The 16,992-nt window shown below is 40.8% G+C and overlaps 1 protein-coding gene across 2 annotated transcripts in view; it reads right to left on the reverse strand.

Moving 5' to 3' along the window:
- LOC137160848 (uncharacterized) overlaps positions 1-16,992 on the reverse strand; it is a 258,303-nt gene that overhangs the window by 119,939 nt on the left and 121,372 nt on the right. For both annotated transcript variants that reach the window (XR_010921985.1, XR_010921986.1), the window contains 2 exons: positions 10,884-11,046; positions 10,471-10,601 (listed from right to left, as the gene is read on the reverse strand). The gene's annotated coding sequence lies outside the window, so the exon portion shown is untranslated. The remainder of the gene's footprint in view (positions 1-10,470; positions 10,602-10,883; positions 11,047-16,992) is intronic.

Below are 16,992 nucleotides of genomic sequence, written 5' to 3' on the forward strand. Positions count from 1 at the left end.
GGGGCCCCGGCCCCACCAAGATACCCCAGGGAGTCCAATAAGGCCATTGTTGCAGCCATTGTCCCTGGGCCCAACCCGGGGCTAACTGCACCACAGGCTCTGATGCTTTGTGGGGGTGTCGATTCACCCAATGACTGTCCCCCCAGGAGACCCCGAAGCATCATCGGAGTCAGACCTGGACCAGCGGTGCCGTGTTTATCCTCGGTCCCAGGCGCCCTTCCATGTCAGGGACTGCCCTCTCGACGCTTCCGACCTGGAGAACGACGAGGACTGCCTCCGTCACCGCGAGCGGTGCCGACGAGCGGGGGCACGCTCTGAAGAGCTAGAGGTACTGGAGCGTTGCCTCGGTACTAATGGTTTCCACTGCCTCTTGCCCTATGGCTCTCCAGACACCTTCAGTGACTGAGGTCGGCGCTGTCAGGTTTTCCTCCGACAACCGGATTCCGCACTACCTCAGTGCGGGCAAACTCATTGGTGCCAGGTCCTCCAGTGGCGTCCGGGTTCTGCACCATCTGGGTACGGGTGAACTCCTTGGTGCTGGGGATCTGGAATGGGAGCTGTCTGAGCGCTGCCTGGCAGATCTCGACCTGTGCTGCTTCCTGGCGTACGCTGCCTCTGGTGCCAGGGAGCGACATCAGCACCGAGAGGGAGACTCCACGTCCCGTGCCGGGACAGGTCGGCTCGATGATGCTGACCTGGAGCGACTACTAGGGGAGCAGCTCTGCTCTACCCTCAGGAGACTGTCCGGCGGGAGATCTTTCTTCCTGTACCGGAGATCTCCACCGCTATTCAGGGTTACCCAACATGGGTTTCCCCTGTGACACCGGCGCCTTCTCCCTCAATGGGGAGGGGGAAAGGGGGCAGAAGTAGCAGAGGCAAGGCCAACAAGGCTCTTGCCGCCTGAAAAGCCTCCAGTGTCGACAGTGTCGGTAGGGGCACTCTCCCACTCCTGGGAGTTGGGGGAGGCTCCCTGACCGGAGATGCAGGCATCAGAGAAGTCAAGATGAGCCGGGTCCAGTGCATCTCCCTACTCGACCCTGCCCAGACTGACGGTGCAGGGGAGTCTCCACGCTCCACGTGCTGCTTCTTTCTCCTCGGTGCCAGTGATGTTGCGTGATGCCGAGTGGAGGGCGGCGCCGACGGTGCGCTCTGTACCAAAGTCACATTTGGTATCGAGGTGGAGCAGGTTGGCTCAGACGCTGGGCGGACCGCTGCCTCCATCAACAGGGCTTTCAACCAGATTTCTTGGTCCTTTTGAGTCCTCGGTTTGAAAGCCCTGCAGATCTTGCACTTGTCCTTTCTGTGGGCTTCCCCCAGGCAGTTAAGGCAGCAGTCATGGGGGTCGCTGAGTTGGAAGGCCTTCCCACAGGAGGCACATGGCTTGAATCCCGGCGCCCAGGGCCCACAGGGACTGCCTTATCTCTAACTACACTTAATAACACTTAACAACTACCTAACTAAAACTGACTTAGAATATCAAAGAAGTCCAAACAAGGGGAATAGTACTTGCTGTGAGCAAGGCTAGTTCCAGCAACCGTCACGGACAGAAAGAAGGAACTGAGGGGGCGTAGGGCCGGCAGCACCTCATATACCGCGGCATGTGCTTGGGGCTCCAAGGGGCGCCGGAACTGGCCCTACAGGATCTGCTAAGGGGAAAAAAGTTCCGGGTAACCATGCATAGAGGCATGCACACACCTCTAGTGGAATGGACATGAGCAAGCACTTGAAGAAGAACACAAAGGTTTTTAAAATACTACCATAGGCAAATGTATGCAGAATTCTTTTTTGTACTAGGAGCAAGTGGGCAATGAGGAAGACAACCTGCAGTGCAGACACAATGTTCCCTTCACGTTTATTAAAATCCTACAATCAAATGTGCTTTCAAAGCATCCACAAGAACTTAATTTCACAAGTGTGCTACCTTTATGGGACATTCTACTTTATCACCATTTTTCTGGATGCTTCATATCACATTGCTCTCTGTAATCACATTCTACTATTGCATATGTTCCAGGCAAAAGGAAGAGAGCAGCAGTCAGGAAGCGTGTGGATCTAGTGGTGTGGGAGCTGCATGAGCAGCATACACATACTAAGAAATGCAAAGGAGGTGGAAAAATGTGGAGGAGGACTAAGCAGAAAGTGAGGGTAAATGGCCCAGGAAGAAGGGAGAAAGTATGTGAATAAAGTGGATGGAGAGAGTGAGAGAGAGAGGGAGAAGACAGGGAACAATAAATGCACATGCAAAAAGAAGAAAGCAGCAATAGAGAAAACTGATATCCCATATTCATGGCTTAGTATTAAAGTTGGTTGACCATTTTCTGTTTAAATGTTTTTTGATGGATAGTTTGGTTTTCAACTAAACAAAATGTTTTAAATATCTGGTTTCTGAAGAAATTTTCAATTTTTGATCAAAAAACCAAATGCCCCAATTCCACCTGAAAATCAAAATATTTTAATTTGGATTTCCTGCTACAGTGCCTCATGGGAGTTGTAGGTCAGTTTCCTCATGTCCCAATTCTCCTGTATGAACTGGGCTTCCCAACTGGACTAGATCACCCTGATGCACCTTGGCCATGGACTCGCATGATGCAACCATCTCCCTCCCTCACCTTTGTTCCTCGACACCATTTCTGCAGCAAGCTAACCACTTTTTTTTCTGGTGGGATAAAACTTAGAAAAATGACCCAAGAATAAAAGTGACCATACTGAAGTAAAAAAGTCTCTTTGACTTCAGTAGGGCTAGAATTTCATCTGAAATATTTATTTTCAATGTATCTTGTGAAAAAGTGATTTGTTTGTTTATCAGCTGCTTTTGCTAACAGTGTAAATTATTTTGACACAGCCTTATTGGAAATGACATTACCTTAAACCTGAACCCTAAATCTTATTTACATTTGGAAAATGTACTTGAAAAAAAATGTAATCCCAATCAATGGATTTTTATATTCCTGTATTAATTTAGGTTTTTTTTAAAACTTGATTCTGGAATCTAATATATTATTCTGAGAGATGCTGTTGGCCCTGGTTCAAGAAAGTACATCAAAAAGGTACTTAAATATGTGCTTAACTTTAAACTCATTAGCAGTTCAACTGAAATCAATTATATTATTCATGTGCTTAGGCACATGCTTAAGACCTTTCTCAATCATGGTCATTATCAGTTGTTATATTTATCAACTGACAGTAGAATCTTTAAAAGTATTTACAATCGCTGTGTCTTGAGGACAACATTGTAGAGATAGTTTAATAGGACGAGTGAACAACATTATGGATTGCTGATAAATTATATCTGTATGTGAAAGTTATCTAGGTATATGCATTGGTATTTGAGGTTGAGCCATGTTACTAATGTAAACATATCTAAGAGGTTGCTTCTTTTGGAGAAGGATTTTGTGTTTGATATTATTGATGAAAGATTAGAATTATATTGAGTCATAATGATGGTGGCTGTTTTGGGATGAAATATACTTTTTTAAATCTTGCATGTTGATGAGTTCCAGAGGGGTAGTCGTGTTAGTCTGTTTTTAGCAAAACAGCGAGAGTCTTTTGTCACCTTAAAGACTAACATATTTATTTGGGCATAAGCTTACGTGGGCAGAAACCCATGCATCTTACGAACAAATAAATTTGTTAGTCTTTAAGGTGCCACAGGACTCTTGCTGTTTTACTTTTTAAAATATGTGTTAAAAAAGTAGTGGGACAGATTCTCAGCTGATATTGGATAGGCTCATCCACCTTCCTTCTCAAGGGCAGCTCAACCCTATGATTTTGCTCAGTCCCTCCTCCTTCTACTCCTCCCCTCTCACTAGCGGTTAAATGCTACTTTACCCGATTGTCAATCAGCTCACACCTAGCCTCCCCTGTTGCCCTTGTTTAGAGGGCAAGGAACCTGATACTTTTACCAGACAGCAGATCTATTTGTCCCAGGTTTTACGGCAATAAGATTTTTCACAGCCTACAGCAAGGACTCCTGATCTCTATCCATCACCATGGGAAAATCAATCAATAAAACAAGACATGTGCCATCAGCCAGGGAACACCCTGACTGTCAGTGGTCTAGGACTCAGAAGTATAAGGATATTAAGAGATGTTTTGCCACAGGCTTCTCCATAATCTTAATCGAAAAAAGGAAGATTAGACACTGGTTCATAGTTCAATAGCTTGTGATAAGGGATGGAATTTCAGCAGAGGCTGAAAACATGGTTCCTTTAGAACAATCAACATCCTGGCCTCTTCAAAAAAGATGTTTACAATCTCACTGGCACAGTACAAAGTAGAACTGTGTGGGAAATCCTGAATCCAAGAACCCTTTTGTGACAAATATTTCATCAACACTGGTATGTTTTCATAAAAAAGGTTCAGTTTAGCTGAATCAGCATTTTGGGGTGGAAAAAATTTAGTAAAAAAATTCCCAATCAATGCTAACACCAAGCACTTTACCATGTCCGTATGCTGACAAAAAAGGGCCAAGGAGTCAAAATACAGATTATGATACAAAATTCTTCCAGACAGAAGGTCCAAAAGCAAAAATGGCCAAAATTCAAGTAAATGTGCAGTACAGTAACCAGACTTAGCAGGAAAGAAGTTTACAAAAATATGAACTCCTGTGGAAACACAATAAATTATTGAAAAATATGAAAAATGCTGTCAAATGCTCAGTTTGTTTGTACATAAACTTTGGGGGTAGAATTTATCTAAACTATGTTCATCCCTGACAGCTTGTATGAAAGCTTAACAAACTACATCACAGTGATTGTCTGTCAGCAATATATTAGTAATGTTAAAATTCAGCAGCAACTCCAGAAGGTGATGTGGTTCCATAAAAATTATAGATTATCAGATATATCTTTCTTTTTAAAGTCATTCACAAAACTGTCACCTGTGTCCTAAAAACACTCATTTTATGTTCCCAGAAATAAACTGCAGACCCTGGACTTTCAGTAAAAAATTTAAACTAGTATATGTATTGCACAAAGGCATCTGCAACAACCTGTATAGTTTTTGATTTCTAGATAATTTGTTACAATATCTGGAGTCATTTATTGGCAATAAAATCTACCAGCAATTACAGCAATATCTGAATGGCAATACTGTATGGTACAGAGTACAAGTACAGTGTAAAAAAATGAAGATTTAAAATAGTACACAAACTTACCATTGAAAAACATTCATTGTCGATGGCATGTTGGCCTGGAACAATCTGCGTTTGCTGGCCTTGAAGTGGTAAAAAAGCAAAATAATGTATTTATTTAATAAAAACTAATGCAGTTGCTCATCCCCTTGTTGGGAGCAGCTTGGATGGGGCCAGGATCAATGTAGTCACCCCTTTGGGGGTAGTGAGAGGTAATTCTGCTGGCAACAGCTGAAGAACTGTTCCACATGCCCCCTCCTCCCTACCCCTCTTCACTTCTGGTACATGGTAATTGCTGCTTCACCCCCTCCCCCCGCCACTTTCTCCCTTTCCCTTACTTTGTGCTGTATGGCATTGATGAGTTGTTTTTTTTTTTTTTTTTTAAAAGGGAAGGAGTGGGGGTTCCATGTCACAATTGGGTCCAGACTCTGGGACTTGTTCTGCCCAGTGCTGACACCATTGGTCAGCAGGGGTGCTGCTGGACTGAGTGACTGGATCCCATACCGTGGTGAGGATGATATAAAGGGCATTTTCTGGATGGCAGAGCCATTGCAGCATCCCCAATTCTGCCCCTCCCTTCCAGATTTATACTACTAATATCCTGGAACGCCTAGAATACCAGGGGCTCAGCTGATTGCAAGTGTTGGGGTCTGGAAGGGATTTGTCCCATAAACAATCTAAACTGCCGTGTGGGTTTTTTCACCTTCCACTCAACATCCAAGTGGTCTGGTTTTGGAAGGTTTAAAATTCAAATTATTGCAACTCTGCAGGGCCCCAATACAGTTGGTGGTTTTGGAAAGGTCCAAATGAGGCTTCTAAAACCCAGGGGATTTTTTGGATATTGGTCCTGGGCATTCACATGGCAGGGTCACAAGGTGTGCCTCTACATCTGGTGCAGATTGTGGCTCTCTATATCTCTGCTACCTCCAGCAAGAAGGCATGAAGGTTGAGAATCAACGTCCCGTCAGGATCCCAGATAGGAGAGCATAGAGGAAGCATGGCCTTCACATTCTTCCTCAGGTTTATAATACACCAGGGGCTACTGCTGCCAGCTGAGATCTAAATTGAAACAATATTGCCAGGCAATTCTGAGTAGTTTGTCCCAGTTAACTATTAGTTAAACAAAGATATGGCCTCCACATTTTACCATGTCATCTGTGTTTCACTGTTTCCATTTCCAAAAAAAGTGGTGTTGATTACCAATCCCCCAAGAAGGCCCCAATAAATGGTAGGCCAGATCGAAAAAATTCCTAAAAAAATTTTCTGACAAAAAGTAGGGACTTTGACAAAAAATATTTGTCTTTCCTTCCTCTAATTTCTAAACAATTCTAATGCTGGCTATACATTTTATTCAAAACATTTCATGTTGAAATTTCTTTGTGGAGGAAAAGAAATACCAACTTTTTGACCAGGCCTGATAATCAGCCCTGTTTTTCTGTATTAGTGCATTTTCACAAATTCCTATTCCCCATATTAATCATTTGTTGCCATATTTTTACATTCATTTGGTTGGCAGTTAGGAGAGTACATGTGGATGCATGCATGCAGACACTTATCCGTTATATGCCACATAGATAGAGATAAATATTGAATACATGATGGTGTAGTTGTATAAAGGCCTTTTTGACTATTTAAAATCCCTGTATTAGTGATGAAGATAAGGATGAGTTATACACGTGATCTCAAATGAGTGTTGATAAAACCCTTATGTTACTGCACTCCATCACGCATTGTATTCCACATTTTAGAGAAAGTTTATTTTGTTTTTTGGTTTTTTTTAGCATTTTAAAATAGATTTATTGCTACTAATTTCTGTATCCCTTCACTTACAAAGTCCGATTGCCTTAGTTAACATGCAGAGACCTCAAATTCATAAAAAAAATTAGAGTAAATTTAAAAACTGTGATAAAGTCAGGCCAGAGGGCCTCAAAAGGGCATACGAGGGCCAGTATGTAAGCCCAAGAATTCCAAAAGCCCTTTTTCCTGCAAGCAGAGGAGAGATGATTGCAGGGTGATTAGAGACACCTGGACCCAATGAAGGGCTAGTCCAGGTGTACTTAAACCTAGCAGGAGGGGGGGAGGGAGTGGGAGAAGCAGCATAGGAGAAGGAAGCTGCCAGAAGACTTGTAGCAGCTAGAGGAGAAGTTTTCTGTGGGCTAGGAGATGGTGCTTCTCTGCAGCCTAAGGAGCAGAGAGGGGGAAACCCTTGGCCCCAGCTGGCAGGAGGAGCCCCAGCAAGGTACCTCCCTGGGGAGATGGGGTGACCGGTGACTCCCTGGCCCACTACAAGGGGCAGAAGCGTGGGACCCACTAGGGGGAAGCCGGCTGTTTGCCACAAAACATATAAATGTGATCTAAAATAAAATGGCTTTTCTACACACCAGAGATTGTGTTTTAAACAACACCTTCTACACCACAAATTTGTGTTTCTAAAGGTGAAGGTTTGCAATAAATTAGATCTTAAAAATATTTCTACTCCTAGACTTTATATAACAGATGCAGTTTTTTAAATCCCTGTTTTTACCTGATCCATGTTTTTATGTTAGTCCCTCTCTGGCCCCTTTTCTTTTCTTTTCTTTTTTTTTTTTTTTAAATAATAGCTCACTTCTTAAAAGCTGATCAGAGGTTTAGATTGCTAGACAGAGATGTGCTAGGGGACAGAGTACAAATCATGATGTCAAAGGTGCAAAATTAATACATTTTGTCACATGGTTGCAGAAATAAAAAAAAACTGACTCCATGGATCTTATGACCAGACACACACATGTTAAACTTAGAGTAATGTTCACAAGAGTTGCAGGCCTTAAATTAAACATTTGACAGCTGATACATTTGGCAACTTTTACCCTAAAGATTCAAATGTACTTGTATTGTATTGTCCACAAATCAGCACACACCTAAAAGGAGATGCTAAATAGGAAATTGTAGAAGGACTTATCTAACTTTAAAAAAAAAAAATTCACTGGAACATTAAGTTATGTGCAAACATAGAAGTCAAACTACATTCTGAAATACCTAATATGTTGGTGAATGTGTAATCTTAAAAAAAAAAAAAAAAAAAAAAAAAAAAAAAAAAAAAAATTAGCGAGCATATTGCAATATGGTAAGATCATTTTTAAACTAATTTTTTTCATCTGTATATGTTCTGATATTTCAATATGTCATGTATAGGGTATGTTTTTCAAAATATGTTTTTCATAGATGCATGGCAAGTATACAAAGATATAAACCATGAACTAATAAATATACGATAATATAAAAAATTGATTAATTGCTAATATTGTTTGATTGAATATGAAAGGTACTATATATAAAGTGCTTTCTTTACATAATAGTGTAATGAACTGGTTGGCATATATATTTGTACCACTGCACTCTACTGAATAGAATCATAACTGATTAACTGAGTTTTGTATGTGTAACTCTGTTTTGTGTGTGTGTAAATCTAGTCTTGCCCATGCTCCACTCAGAAACGTGTATTTTCAAATTTAGGCCAGCATTAGTCTTGTTCTTTTGAGGTTAACATCATTTTACAGCACCCTAACAATAACCTTATATGATATAGAGTAGTTAAATTGCATAGTCTTGGTTCATTATGCAAATACACCATGTTACAGCGCAATCCTTGATTCTAACATACAGAAAATTGGGACTACTTCCCTGTGCCCCAACAATTCTCCATCTGCTTTAACAGGATCCTCTGGCTGCTAGTCCAGGCAGAACAGCTCCAAAACTGTGGAGTGCAAAATGCACTTCTGAATCTCCCTCCTATCAACACCACTTCAACTGCAACAAACACCCCTCAGCCACCACTGAGGATCTGGCCCTCTATATGTTTTAAAAAAAAGAGGAAGGCACCGGTGGATCAATTTAGTGAAAAGTCTTATTTTAACCAAGCCTTTTGCAGCTCTTTTGAACCTCAATCAACCTAACCCAACCCTTTTATTTGAAAGTCTTGGAAATGTGGTAGCTTCCTCCCTCACCTCCAGGTGGAGAGACCTGGACCCATTAACACTGTTCTGTAGTGCTTCTCCAGAAGAAACAGCATGCTTGGGAAGCCCCCAATCAGGTGTGACTTCTGTGGCTTCTCATTCATCAAGTCAGGATGCCTATTCAGGAAATTCAGAAGGGGACACAGTGGTCTCAAGATAGCTGCCTGCTGTTCCTGAGAAAGAAGCAGCAGAGTCATTCCCTCTCCTGACCCAACACAAAATTATGTATGTTGTGGGTGATTGAGGAGATCCTCACCTTCACTCAGGACAGACTTGTGGCTACCAGGGGAAAAAAAAAAAGAAAAAGCTGAGAGACAACCGGAGAGAGAGAGAAAGCAGGTCACAAAAGGGAGGTCCTCGAAAGATTGCATTGGTCCATTTAAGCAGGCATACTGAAACAATCCCCCTGATCTTTTGAGAATGGAAGGAAGCCATAGGACAGCATGCAAAGGGAGTATTCCTTGTAACAGTGTGCAAGATACATAACATTAGATGCACAGGGTTATAGTCAGGGGCCTTTTTTGGGGACTGAGAGAATACCTTTTATCTATATAAACTTTTAATAATTGAACTACTCTAACATGAAATCTTGGCTCCTTCAGACAGGACTACATTAATGCAAACTAGGGACCTTTAGTTCACGCTCACAGCATCCACACGGGGGAGTTACAGTTCAGCACTTTGGTGCACACTGCTATTCACACCCCCTTAGCCCGAACTGTGGGGCAGTGTAGACAAGCCCGACATGTTTAAAATATAGGAATTACATTTGTCACCTCATTTTATTGAAATTAGGAAATAAAGTGCTCTATTAATTATGTAGATTTTCTTATAATCCAAGTATGTGGTAAGATGGTTCATGTAACATAAGGATCTTAATTAGACTCTTTCCTAAATGACATACAAGTCTATTAATGAATGTATCTTGTGTAAACCATTCCATGTAATGCCACCATCACAACTCGTACCCTACTTCAATTCCTGTCAGTTACTGGAAGAGTTATTCAGATTCACAGTACAGGAGCTTACACTCACACTTATCTAACTGCAAATGAAAAGAAAGGACAGTCAAATGAAAATAGGAAAAAAATCATTTTAAATATCAAACTCCCCTAAATTTTAAATTGGTAAAAAAGTAGATGAATTCTGTAAATGAAGCCTTGAATGTATTTTAGATTTTACAATTAAAACTGCCAAATTAATTTGCATCTTTGAATTAAGGGATGCCGGGGATATTTTGTTGTAAAGACATGGAATGGTACTCCAAAGTGATAATTTATTAATAATAAAATAGCTCTTCAAATAAATACTCTATTTCATGTTAAAGCATTGTCAAGTTTTCCCTACCTTTTGGCCTCCCAAAGTGTAACAGAGTGTGGTGATGAAGACGGAGTCTCTCATCGAGTTTTATGAATGAGCTTCAGTCACTTATTGTGGATCTTGAGATGAGACCAAAGACTTGTTTCAGACTTGCAGCCCTGTCCACAAATGCCATAGGTGTAGACAATAGTAGATGAACATGCACTGCTTTTAGCTTTAAGTGACGTATACGAAAGTCCATGATTTTCATCCTTCCACACACACACCTCTCAAGCATGGGTTGAATATGTTAAAGGAACACAATCAGGTTGAAACAAAATCATATTTTTTTTTAAAATGTCTTCACATATGTTATAAATACCATCAGCATTACAATGGAAAGATAAATAAAGACAAGATTGCAGAGGGCAAATTTTCAGATGGTGGGAGATAGCACTTACTGAAAATCACTCAGAGTAGGGACTTGAATGTGGGTCTCCCGTACCCTAGGTTAATGGCTTAACCAACAAGCCATTGGTTCTCTGGTCAGGGTGTCTCAAACTTGTCCTTCGCCTCCCCCTTTTTCTTTTTCTTTGTAAACAGAGGTCTAGTTTTCTTTCCAATCTGGAACAAACACAAAAGTTAAAACCTCAACATTTGTTGCAAAACAGAATTCTTGTTTTCCCTAGCCCTACTTTACACTTTTTATTATTTATATTGAATATTTAACATGTCTCTCAATTTGGACAATGATGAAAAACAAATCTCATTTTCAGTGTTATTTTCTAGTAACTTCTATTTCCAAGTTGTCAGGTACCACAACAATGCTTCTGTGTTTGTTTCAAACGAGAATGAGATGTTACAAACATCTAGGGGGGGGTTTGCTTTTAAAATCCTGATTCTATTGTTTTGTTTTATTTTTATTAAGTTGTAGCATAAGGTCCAGTGTGCTAGAGCAGCATCCGTGGGAACTACAAGTTGTGGACTACAAATTGCAGCATGTTGTGAGAGCTTCCTGGTTTCTGCCAAGAGTTTCAGTACTGATTGAAGCTGGGAGCACGAGGCAAGCAAGCAGAAAGGTGGTTGCTGGACTATAATCCCGTTCCATGTTTCTTTACAGGATAAAACTTTGTTCCTGGTGGTTTGTCTGAGTGGGTCTAGTCTGCGGCGCACACACAAGACACACAATGCAGAGCACACTGAGGAACCTCAGGCCCAGTTTCCCAAAGTTAGGATAAGCCAGCCTAGTAGCTTTTTACACATCTTGAACAACCTCATATTGGGCCAGTGGACAAGTGGGGGGCTATAACGTCATTAAAATTCTATTGTTCTTTAGTTGTGGAAAAATGTATTAAGGATATTTGAGCTGATTATGTTCCTTTTGCAAGTTTCACTGGGTTTGGAGATTTTTTGGGCCATTTTTTGTTTTGTTTTGTTTTTTTTGGAGAGGTAAGAATTTGATGCACTAGTTGAAACATTTATTAATGTTTGTACAACATTTAAATGTAAAAGAATATTTAAGTGTGAGGTATTATTATTATTAAATCCAGAAGGTGGATTTTAAAAGTATATAACAGCTACCATACTCTGTTTGCAAATGGATGTTTCCATAGTGAATGTGTCTTATCTATCCTTAAAATGCAAAACCCTGACAGAGCCCACCAACCAGGCCTCATAAGGAAACTATGAGTGTTGGTGCTTCTTCCTACTCATTCCTTCCCTTCCCACCCACATTTACTGGTATTATTAATAGCAGGGGAAAATTACTGGATGTCTTTGTATCCTGAGTGATGCAAATTACAGGGTCCTCTCTTAGTCCATATCAGTTTGTAGTTCCCTTGCTGTACTTTCCTGCCAAGAATTACTGGAATTCTTTATTCACCTCTATCTTTCTGCTGATTTCCTTAACATCAGCTTCATGCTGAGAATCGTATCCCAAAACAACATCAACTTGGAAAACATCATCAACTTGCAGAAGACACATTAAGTTTAGTTCTGACCCAAGAGCACTGCAATGAAAAAACACTGTTTTCCAATCACAAATTTTTGTTGCTGGTGGTGGTGGTTCAGACATGAGTTCACTAGAGATAATGCAGACATCACTTCTTTTCAGCTTGATCTAATTACTAGTATTAACTCCAATACTACCAAACAGCAATTCACAGGAGATATCATATATCTATCTAACAGAACCAGCAGCAATGACATGCCATAAATTGAGTAATCATAATAATTGTAATTTACATAAACCAAGTAACCCACATTACCAAGTGATACCATCTAGACCAATGGTTCTCAATCTTTCCAGACTACTGTATCCCTTTCAGAAGTCTAATTTGTCTTGCAAACCCCAAGTTTGACCTCACTTAAAAACTACTTGCTTACAAAATCAGACATAAAAATACAAAAGTGTCACAGCATGCTATTACTAAAAATTGCTTACTTTCTCATTTTGTCTGTATGAAATCTTTAGTTTCTACCAACTTTGCTAGTGTTTTTTATGTACCCTGTTGTGAAATTAGGCTTATATCTAGATGAGTTGATGTGCCCACTGGAAGATTTCTGCATACCACCAGGGGTAGGCATACCCCTGGTTGAGAACTACTGATCCTAGACCAGCCAAAACTCAAAAAGGTTAAACCCTTAGATGATTCAGTTCCTTCAGTTGATGGCTTTTGGTACCAAGGGAGGTCAGATAGCCACTCTATCAATATTACTTTCAATGCTACCAAAACTCAGTACAGTTGTCAAGCACTGACAACCTACTTTGCTTTATATTGTCGTCATGATCCCAGAAAAAAAAATCTATTGTCTTCCAAAAATAAGGACTGCAGTATCTACAAAATGCAAGATACTTTATAGCCTGCCACCATGTTCATGGTGCTGAGTTTTTTCATAATAGTAGGCATCTACATACAACAGACATGTGCATGGGTTTGAAACACACAAGAATCCAGCCCCCTGAATAACTCCCAATATAAAACATGAGCAGATAAACGGTATGAAATATGTGACATAAACACAGCCTACAAATCCCATATAAAAGCAAATACAGCAAGTTTATGCTTACTCATGTTGGCATTGTCCATTTAAATTCTCTCTCTCAATTTGTGGAAGGCAGTGCTTTGTTGACTATTCAAGGATCAGCTATTTTCCCTCATCACCTTGAGGTACACCATATTACCACTCATTTTTTGCAAACTATCCATTGGCCTCAATCATGCAGCATATCACTGACCTCCCTTTCCTGATTCTCTTGACATATTATACCCTCATTCTGGGTTCTCTCTAGGTATTTCACTCTAGGCTATATGAATGGATGAATGGACTATAAAATGGATAGAGAGCTGGCTAGATCATCGGGCTCAACGGGTAGTGATCAATGGCTCCATGTCTAGCTGGCAACCGGTCACAAGCGGAATGCCCCAGGGGTCGGTCCGGGGGCCGGTTTTGTTCAACATCTTCATTAATGATCTGGAAGATGGGGTAGATTGCACCCTCAGCAAGTTTGCGGATGACACCAAGCTGGGGGGAGTGGTAGATACCCTAGAAGGTAGGGATAGGATACGGAAGGACCTAAAAAAACTGGAGGATTGGGCCAAAAGAAATCTAATGAGGTTCAACAAAGAAAAGTGCAGAGTCCTCCACTTAGGAAGGAAGAATCCCATGCGCAGCTACAGACTGGGGACCTACGAGCTAGGCAGCAGTTCTGCAGAAAAGGACCTGGGGGTAACAGTGGATAAAAAGCTGGATATGAGTCAGCAGTGTGCCCTGGTTGTCAAGAAGGCTAATAGCATATTGGGCTGCATTAATAGGAGCATTGCCAGCAGGTCACGGGAAGTGATTATTCCCCTCTATTTGGCATTGGTAAGGCCGCATTTAGAGCATTGTGTCCAGTTTTGGGCCCCCCACTACAAAAAGGATGTAGACAAGTTGGAGAGAGTTCAGGGGAGGGCAACAAAAATGATTAGGGGGCTGGAGCGCAGGATTTATGAGGAGAGGCTAAGGAAACTGGGCTTGTTTAGTCTGCAAAAGAGAAGAATGAGGGGGGATTTGATAGCAGCCTTTAACTACCTGAAAGGGGGTTCCAGGGAGGATGGGGCTAGGCTGTTCTGGTGATGGCAGATGACAGAACAAGGAGCAACGGTCTCAAGTTGCAGTTGGGGAGGTCTAGGTTGGACATTAGGAAAAAATTTTTCACTAGGAGGGTGGTGAAGCACTGGAATGGATTACCTAGGGAGGTGGTAGAATCTCCATCTTTAGAGGTTTTTAAGCTGAGGCTTGACAAAGCCCTGGCTGGGATGATATAGCTGAGGTTAGTCCTGCTTTGAGCAGGGGTTTGGACTAGATGACCTCCTGAGGTCCTTTCCAACTCTAATATTCTATGATTCTATGGTCAGGAAGGAATCTCTCCATTAAAACAGAATAGGAAAAAATAATTATTAAAATATTTTCCATCCATTTAAAGAAAAATAAGACTGAAAATGTGCACACTTTTTCTTTAATGACAGGGTATTTTTAATGGGCTTTAAAAATTTTGTGTTACAATTGGTGAAAGCGGGCATATGACATTGTGGTTAATTAACTGACAATTTCCCCTCTTTATCCCATTTCCCTGATTCATTGCCTTCCACACAGTTCAGAACTCCTGTTTAAGATGCTGACCTCATCACAGCAATAGATTCAAATATGAATTTCCTTCCCCACAACTAAATACACACCTAAAGTACATATTGATCAGCACCACCATAAAGATTGCATGTCTTACTGAGATTATAAAATAGCTGTCTGAAAAGGTATACAGTTATTTGCAATATTTTATATTGTTTTAGAAGTATTATTTCATATAGACTAGCATATAGTGTTTTTAACAGTAGGATTTAATTAAATCTATTACATTATTTAAATATTTGTACTTTGAGATTCAGCGGGGGAGGGTAGATGGACTGTGAGGGGAGAAATCAAAAGAAATTGTTCCAACATGACATAAATTTGCTATATACACTCAAAGACAAAACCCGATCAAAAACAGGTTTTCTGGGAATCGTCATCTGGGAAGCTACTTTCTAAACTGTATTGTACTACCACTGCAATGAATCCAAAAATTCACAAGTAGCACTTCTGACCTTGCTTTTCTGGAAAACTTTACAAGATGGTCTGTTGGAACAGGAACTATGCTGAATTTTTTGCTAGGCTCTACTTCTGATGTAGGCCTTGTGAGAAGAGGGTAGCTATGAATGTTGCCAGATTAAGACTCCAAAAGTTAACTTACAAGAATAGATCCTATATTGAATAAGGATGGGCATAATAATTTATATAAAATAAAAACAGACTAGGTGTTGATCATTCTTTGAACCAAACCAAAACATTTTTATTCTAAATAGGTTAGTTCACTTCCCTTCTACCACTCCCTCTCTTTCCTGTAAGTAATAGTTTTTATACACCCTTGTACTTTCTTGGAGGAGCTACTGAAAAACATTGTAAAAGCTGATATATTTGTGGCCCATTTGAAAAATAAGAGAATATGCAAAATCGCACAAGAAAATCCTATGTGGTAATTTCCAACCTTCTTTCTAGTCCCAAGAGATTCAGTTGAACATTCAGTCTTTGAGAAGGAAACAACAGACTTTTGGAGGGAGAACTGGATGGAAGAATCACTCCTGTTTAGACCTGTCAAAAGTCTGAATTTGCATTTTATGGGAAATTCCAAAATTCTGAAAAAAGTTTGTTTCGTTTTGTAACAAAAAGTAGAAATTTTGAAATTTCCTCTAGAGGGGAAAATCCAAAAATATTCATTTAAAAATTATGAACAAATTTAGAAGATTTCACAAAATGAAATTGAGCCTGTAAACACAAGCTCTGGGGCTCCTGGCTCCCAGAATCTTCAGGGTGTATGTCTACATTGCAGCTAGCAGTGATCCTCCCAGCCAAAGTACAAATTTGCTTTAGCGGGACTTGAGCTAGCATGCTAAAAATAACAGTACAAACCTTGTGACTTGGGCTCTGAAGCCTAGGAATTCAAGTGGGTTTAAGAACCCAAGCTTATACCCAAGCCAGAACGTACACACTGCTATTTTTAGCACCCTAGCTCAAGCCCCATTGACCTAAGTCTGTGTACCCATGCTGGGAGACTTGCTCCAAGCTGCAGTTTAGGCATACCTTCAGGGCTTCCAGGCTCCCTGCTTCAGAGCCAAGAACCTAGATTCTGAAAGCCCCGGTTAAAACCAGTCTCCCAGGGTTGCCAGGCCCTCAGTTCTCTGTCAGGGAGTCTGAAAGCCCTGAGATTCCCCAGCCTTGGGATAATCTACAGGACGGGACTGCCACAGAGCCATCGACCCTGGAAAAACAGCTCCCCAGCTGCCTACCTAGGAAGCTGGCAGGAAACCTGGTAGTTTTCCCAACAGAAACTTTCCCGTGTTTCAGTGGAAGTTTGCTGAAACTAATATATTTCTGCAAAATATTGCGGTTTTGATGAATCAGCATTTTCTGACAAAAACCTGTTCTAGAGGGAAATTCCCGACCATCTCTACTTCTGTTAATTTATTAGACAGATCACTCCAAAATAATCTA

This window comes from Emydura macquarii, unplaced genomic scaffold, assembly GCF_026122565.2.
Source record: "Emydura macquarii macquarii isolate MOO-44397 ecotype Brisbane River unplaced genomic scaffold, CSIRO-AGI_Emac_v2 contig_2205, whole genome shotgun sequence".
NCBI classification, from domain to species: domain Eukaryota; kingdom Metazoa; phylum Chordata; order Testudines; family Chelidae; genus Emydura; species Emydura macquarii.